The sequence below is a fragment of the Corylus avellana genome, chromosome ca3, assembly GCF_901000735.1.
Source record: "Corylus avellana chromosome ca3, CavTom2PMs-1.0".
NCBI lineage: Eukaryota > Viridiplantae > Streptophyta > Magnoliopsida > Fagales > Betulaceae > Corylus > Corylus avellana.
Genome location: NC_081543.1, coordinates 29,189,628 through 29,197,198, shown reverse-complemented (window position 1 = coordinate 29,197,198; position 7,571 = coordinate 29,189,628).

Sequence of the window (7,571 nt, the reverse complement as noted above, 5' to 3'; positions counted from 1 at the left end):
AATAAAAAATTAAAATTGATGACCAAAAGTCGCTAAAGATGCATTATTAGGGTCGACTTTAAAAGTCGACCCTAATGCTTAAGTATTAGGGTCGACAAAAGTCGACCCTAAAGACTAAGTAGATAAACCAAAAAAAAATTAAAAATTAAAATTGATGACCAATAGCGTCCACTAAAAGTGGACGCTAAAGATGAATTATTAGGGTCGACTTTAAAAGTTGACCCTAATGCTTAAGTATTAGGGTCGACAAAAGTCGACCCTAAAGAGTAGGTCGATAAATTAAAAAAAAAATTAAAAATTAAAATTGATGACCAATAGCACGCTAAAGATGCACTATTAGGGTCGACTTTAAAAGTTGACCCTAATGCTTAAGTATTAGGGTCGACAAAAGTCGACCCTAAAGACTAGGTAGATAAACCAAAAAAAAAATTAAAAATTAAAATTGATGACCAATAGCGTCCACTAATAGTGAACGCTGAAGATACATTATTAGGGTCGACTTTTAAAGTCGACCCTAATGCTTAAGTATTTGTCGACCCTAAAGAGTAGGTAGATAAATTTAAAAAAAATAAGAGTACGATCGATCGCACACATGGTGAGATCGATCGCATTTGGCCAAGGATGTGCGTGGTGATTCTGTTACTGCGATCGATCACACCCAAGGTGCAATCGATCGCAGTAACAGAATGTTGAAATCCAATATTTGATTATTGCGATCGATCGTACCCATGGTGCGATTGATCGCAATAACAGAAAGGCTCAAATATATATATTTTATTGCTGCCCAATAACGTCTACTAAAATTTTGTATATATCATTGTATTATTTAAAAATTTTAAATAAAGTGACACAATATGCATTGTCAATTCCATCCTTCTAAAGAAAGATTTTAATTTGTATATATTTGCCATTTGGTTAGTAGTTACATTTGGACTAATTTGAAGAGTTAATTCCCATTTCATAATTCATATTAAATTTTACAGATCTAATAGTGTATATATATTATATGATGAATATATTGATACCTTATGGAAAGATTTTACACTGTTAAATATAACAAAATAAAATCTAAACCGTAAAATAATTCATCTCAATTTTAAGTGAAAATATATTGATACCTTGCAATTCAAAAACCGGTCATGTGCAAATACGGGGTCATTCCCATAAGAAAACACAAAAGCAAGTCAAAAGAAACAAAACTAAAGACAAATAAAAAGATTAACTTAAAACATACTAAACAAAATAAAAATGGTAAACTATGGGGTGCCTCCCATGAGCGCTAAGTTTAATGTCTTCAGCCAGACGGTAGTCCTTGCTTACTGTTGTCCAGAAGATGATGCTCCTGCAGATGGTGGTGGCAACTGGTTGACAATGGACTGCATCAATTCTTCTAAGGCGCCTAGGCGTTTGTCCATCAATTCGTTATTTTTCCGAGCCTCCTTTCTTTGGCCAGCCAACTCTCTCCGAAGGCCCGCTATTTCTTCACTAAATGAGCGGTTTCGTGCTTCACGAAAAATTCTCGGGGCCTCCTCCTCAGCTGTCTCTGAATCAACCACAGGTTCATCTTCGGCCATTGGCTCGGCCTCATACTCTTCCGCACCAGCTGCAAGTGCTGGAGCCACCTGGGGCATGTGGGAGAGGCTCTTGTTCCATTGGCGAATGCCAAATATGGGAGTAGTAGTGACTGGTTCATCAGCTGCGGTACCCTTGACGCCTTTCTTCTGGAGGATGTAGGAGATTAAGTATGGCAAAGGCAACCCCCATGAATCTGTGGACCCCGCTCCTCCAACGTGCACCCCATTCCAAAATTTGTAAATTTGCTTCCAAAATTTGTAAATTTGCTTCCAAATTATGTCGGGAATGGAGTACCAAGCACCTTTATGGAAGGCGTAGAGTGCTTGAAGAAATTGATCCCGCCTCTGACTTTTGTGCCCCAAGGGAAAAGCATTACGGTGTAATACGGAGTCCACAAACCAAAGCCGTTGAGGTAGCTTGGATCGGCTGCCGGCATTATGGTGGGCATCGGCATATATCCCTTCGCACATGTCCTCAATGATTTCCGCCACGTAGAAGCTGGCCGGTTGGTCAGCAAGTTGTGCGGCTTCTAGAGGTTGCTCATCATTGCATTGAAGGGCCGCAGCAATGTCGGCCCGTGTTACGTCAATAGCTTTGCCTTGCACTTTCGAAGAGAGGGCAGCCAGCCTCCTGCAGTCATGAGACAGGTGGGCATAAAACTCGATCACCAATTTTCTGTAAGCAGTGGGGGTGACCGGCATGAAAAGCTTCTTGAGCCCCCGTCGCTTGAACTCGGCGACCGCCCATTGAGTCCCCTCAAGATTTTCAAAGTCTTCGCGAATGGCAAAAGTGGTCTCAAATAGCAGCTCCCGCTCTTCAAAAGTGGGCGGGGGAAAAATGGCTCGGGTATTGGACCCTCGGGAGGACGAAGCTCGAGTTCTTGGCATGATGAGCTTGATTGGGGACTTTTGTCGAACATCTGGTGTGCACTAGAGATAGCCAAAAGTGCAAAACAACGTAACTCCGCTCAAAACCCCCTACAAAAACACCAAAATCCAACCACAACAAAGCAATGTGGGTGGATGAACACCCACAATTGCAGAAATATGAGAAAAGAAAAAAAAAGTTTGCAAAAGTGATCGTGGTTGGGGTGTTGATGGGAATGGGGAATGGGGTGTAAAGTAGAGGTGGTGAAAAGTACCTGGTATGGTTGCTGGAGAAGAGAACCGTGTGGTGGTTGTGGTAGAGGTGATTAAAAATGGTGGACGAGTGGTTGTGTCGAAGGTGCGTGGGTGGGTACTTGGAGAGGTGTACGGCGCAGGGGAAGAAAATTTTGTGAGGGTGGGGGGAAAGTGACCTAAAATAGGTCACGTGGTGTGATGTCCGAGTGCGATCGATCGCACACATGGTGCGATCGATCGCATTCGGACAGCAGTGTATGTGCGTGGTGATTCTGTTATTCCGATCGAACGCACCCAAGGTGCGATCGATCGCAATAACAGAATGGCTCATATATATATGCAATTTTTTTTTTTTAATTTTATTGCATAATGTACAACAACTTCGATTATGCTATGATCAAATGATCGATCAAACTTGAAACAATTGAAATTGAATGTTTGATCAGAGATCCAATTGGTCCTACCTAGTGCATTCGTTCGATCGACCGTGATAAGATCAAATGATCGAACAAAATTCAAACAAATTAAATGTTCGGATACAATCAATAAAACTTGACATGATTGAAGGTTCAATCAAACATCTGATAAAATCAATTCCGATCGATACTATTACATGTTAGTTCGATTGATCGCGATAGGATCAATCGTTCGATCAAACATCCGATCGATCATAATGAATTAGTTCGATTGATCGTGATATAATTAAATGATCGATCAAACATTCGATTGATCCTAATGAATTAGTTCGATTGATCGCGATAGGATCAATCGTTCGATCAAACATCCGATCGATCATAATGAATTAGTTCGATTGATCGTGATATGATTAAATGATCGATCAAACATCCGATCGATCATAATGAATTAGTTCGATTGATCGTGATATGATTAAATGATCGATCAAACATCCGATCGATCCTAATGAATTAGTTCGATTGATCGCACAGATATCCTATTAGTGTTATAATTTATTTACTTCATTTTTGATCTATCAAACATCCGATCCGATCGATCCTAATAAACATACAAATTAGTGTCATATTTATTTACTTCATTTTTTATTCTTTTTCACTTCTCTCATTCTATAATTCTAGTGCAATTTTTTCTTTTCTTTTTGAATTTCCCTTTATTGACAAATCAGGGCATCTGTCTCCAACACTAATCTAATCTTCAATTGTCCACGTATCAGGCCATTTTTTTTTTTTTTAACAAAAATTTAAAAACAATAACAAAATATCTTAATATATAAAATACTAAAAACTACTTTTAATTTTATATTATATTACAACCAAAGCAAAAAAATAAAACACACACACACACATTTTAAAAAATATTAAAATTTAGAGCATCTCCAGTAGTATTTTTAAACTAGCTTTTTAGTTAAATTTAGCTATTTTGTTAACTTTTCTTGCTCCAATAGACACTGTAAAATAGAAGATTTTCCTATTACTGCTACAATGAACTTTCCAGAGCATCTTCAGCAGTAAGATGTATTCTACCTAGTCAAAGCACAATTCTATATTTTAGCTACTAATTTTTTAATACCAACTCCATATTCTTTATTTTATTAAATATTATTTTTTAATCTATTTTATTCGGGATTGCTTTTGCATCATCTTGTAAATTGCAATAGAATTGATTCACGTAGGATATCCGTGTGTTATTTTTATTAAATGTTTTTTGGAAGAAATAATAAATAATTAATCATTTTAGTTTACCTAAATTACAAATTTCTTCATATCGTATTAAAGTAAAATTAAAGGTACAAAATTTGACTTCAGGGAATAAACTGTTTATTTTTTTAAAATATCTAAAGTACCGTACATTTGATTTTACTTTGTTAAAAGAATAAGGGTATTATAAAAATATAACAAAATAAGTAGACTTTTTGATACAATTTGATAGTTTGACAGGCTACTGTAGTTATTTATATTTTTCTCTTTTTTTTTTTTTGTAAATAAAATACCCCAAATATTTAGCTGCACAAAAAAGTTTACCAAATTTTCAGAACTAAAAGTGGTATCTGTCTAAATGTTCACAAAAAAATTTCAGAACTAAAAGTGGCGGGGGTTCTAAAATTTTGGGAACTAAATTTTCACCAACTGAAGACCTCCCGCCATTCGTCTCCCCACTCTCACGCTGTCTCTCACTCTCACTCTCACTCTCACGCTGTCTCTCAATCTCACTCTCTCACTCTCTCGAGCTCACTCTCACTCTCTCCCTCCCTCTCTCTCGAGCTCTCTCTCTCTCTCACTCACTCCACGCAAGTTTCTCTCTCTCCAGCAGCTGTTTCCGGCGCATCTCTCTCACTGCCAGCTCTCACTCCAGTGAACTTAACTCTCTTGTAGCTTTCTCAGGTATGAGTTTCTCCTAAACCCTTGCAAACCTTAAATGCCTCTCAATCACTCAATAATATCCATGAATTGTGATTTGAAGAAATGGGTAAAGAAAAGGGGCAAGAATGGGTAAAGAAAGTTATCACAATTCTTATAAATTCAAACTCTAATAGCTCAAGAATGGGTTAATAATGAATTAGTTTCACAATATTTCTTTACCCATTCTCAAATGAATTAGTTTCACAATATTGCTTCATTTCTCATGAAATTGCTTGTAAATGCAAACTCTAATAGCTCAAGAATGGGTAAATAATGAATTAGTTTCACAATATTGCTTCATTTCTCATGAAATTGCTTGTAAATTCAAACTCTAATAGAGGTTCTAGATGGTACGTTTGATTGTCTACTTGTTGCTTTTTACACCATCTTATATTTTTTTACACCATCTTATATTGCTTCATTTCTCATGAACCTCTATATACATTGAATTGGAAGATAGATAGTGGACTATTGGACTTATAGTGGTTGGTTGGTTGATTGTGATAATTTGCACAAATGTTGTGAGATCTTGGATGTTATTTCGTGCTTAAAATTTGAAATTATTGATATTCATTTATGTAAAAAATTATTGATTTTTTAATTTAAATTATACAATTTTCATTTCATTTAGGCTAACTTGGTAGTGTTCATCAACCAATAAATCCTTGGTAACAAAGAAAAGAAAATTAAGGATCGATGGAAATGTCATATCAACTTGGTGGGATGAGAGTGTAGTTTTAGTATTTCTTAAGTAAATAATATTAATAAACTTTTACAACTCACAAAGATGAAGCAGAAACTTTAAAGCGGCCAACTTATATCAATGTTAGATGACCTTTCCGAGGTTGAGTGCTAACGTATTCCAATATTGGATGTCTTTTCGAGGTTAGATTGGGTGATTGGAAGATTTTCAAAAGAGTACAATGTGAAAAATGAAAGCTAGACATAATGCATAATATGCATTACAACTTCTTCTTCTTCTTGTTTTCTTCCCTAATCAATACGATTAAAATTCAAAAATAATTTGTTTGGTTCATGAGAAATAAGATTGTCCCCACTATCTATCTTCCAATTAAATGTATATAGAGGTTCTAGATGAAGTCTTCCAATTAAATGTCCTACATGTCATGTTAGAATTGGCTCCCTTAAATGAAGCTAGCAACTTTAAGGTCCTCTAAATGTCTGGTGTATAAGAGCATATGAACTGAAAAAAAAAAAAAAATATGCATCCATTTTACTTAGATCCTATCAATCCATAACCCCTTCAAAAGTCATAAAGAAAAAAAAAAATACTGATATGTATTTGTGCTTGTGTATTTGAGATGCTAAGGGCTGTAATATACTACACCTGAATGCCACCATCTTCACCAAATTTACCATGTATAACTGGTAAATTTGTGTCTACAGAAGCAGGAAGATGTTCTGCAAACGCCTATCTGCGATCGATCGCATCAGGCCTGCGATCGATCGCAGAGTACTCTGATTCTCAGTTTGAGCTTCTGATCCTGCGATCGATCGCAGTTTGCTTTGTTCCTCACATTGGGTTTCTGGTACTGCGATCGATCCTGCGATCGATCGCAGTTTGCTCTGATTCTGATTAGTTAAGTTTAATGGATTAAAGTAAAGTTTAATGGATTAAAGTAAAGTTTAATGGATTAATGGATTAAAGTAAAGTAAAGTTTATTGGAACTTTGCTCATGTAATTGCTAATATTAGGCTTTAAAATTAGGGTTAAATACGAAAGTGGCCCATGTGTTTTTGAGTTTTTAAAAATGGTAAAATTAGTCCTTGTATTTTTTGACACTTTAAAATCAATCTTTCTATGTATTTTCGTTAGTGGGCCATTTGTCACGTGTCAAAAAAATCAATTGGTCAAATCACGTTGTGTTATGTGTACTATCTCCGCATAATCATTTCCCGATAATAATCAAATACTTCCAAATCAATTTTTCATCTTGTCCCTAGCTCCACATGGATGGGTTTCTTTCACACCTAACCCATCCTCGTTGCCCTAGCATTGCCATTCTTCCCATATTTAGTCAATTTAATCTTACAAATCAAATATTAGATTTGTGGACTTATGTTGACTCCACATAAATCAATGGTGGACTACATAAGTCTAATAGTTGATCTCTTGAGTGTGTAAGAGAATATAAGCCAAATATCAAAAACTTATTGACCGCTAACATTTCTCTAAAAAATGTAAAACTGTCATTGAGCTAAACTAGTAAATAAATTACAAATAGAAATTTGTTCTAAACTAGTAACCCACTTCTAGAATATTTTGTTAGGTAACATCGCATTGAGCTAGCATCATTTCGTATATATTTGTTCTAAACTAGTAACCCACTTCTAGAATATTTTGTTAGGTAACATCGCATTGAGCTAGCATCATTTCGTATATATTTGTTCTAAACTAGTAACCCACTTCTAGAATTCTCTCATTACCCATGCTCCTTTTAAACTTTCCCTCCCTTAATATTTGAGAACAGACCTCCCA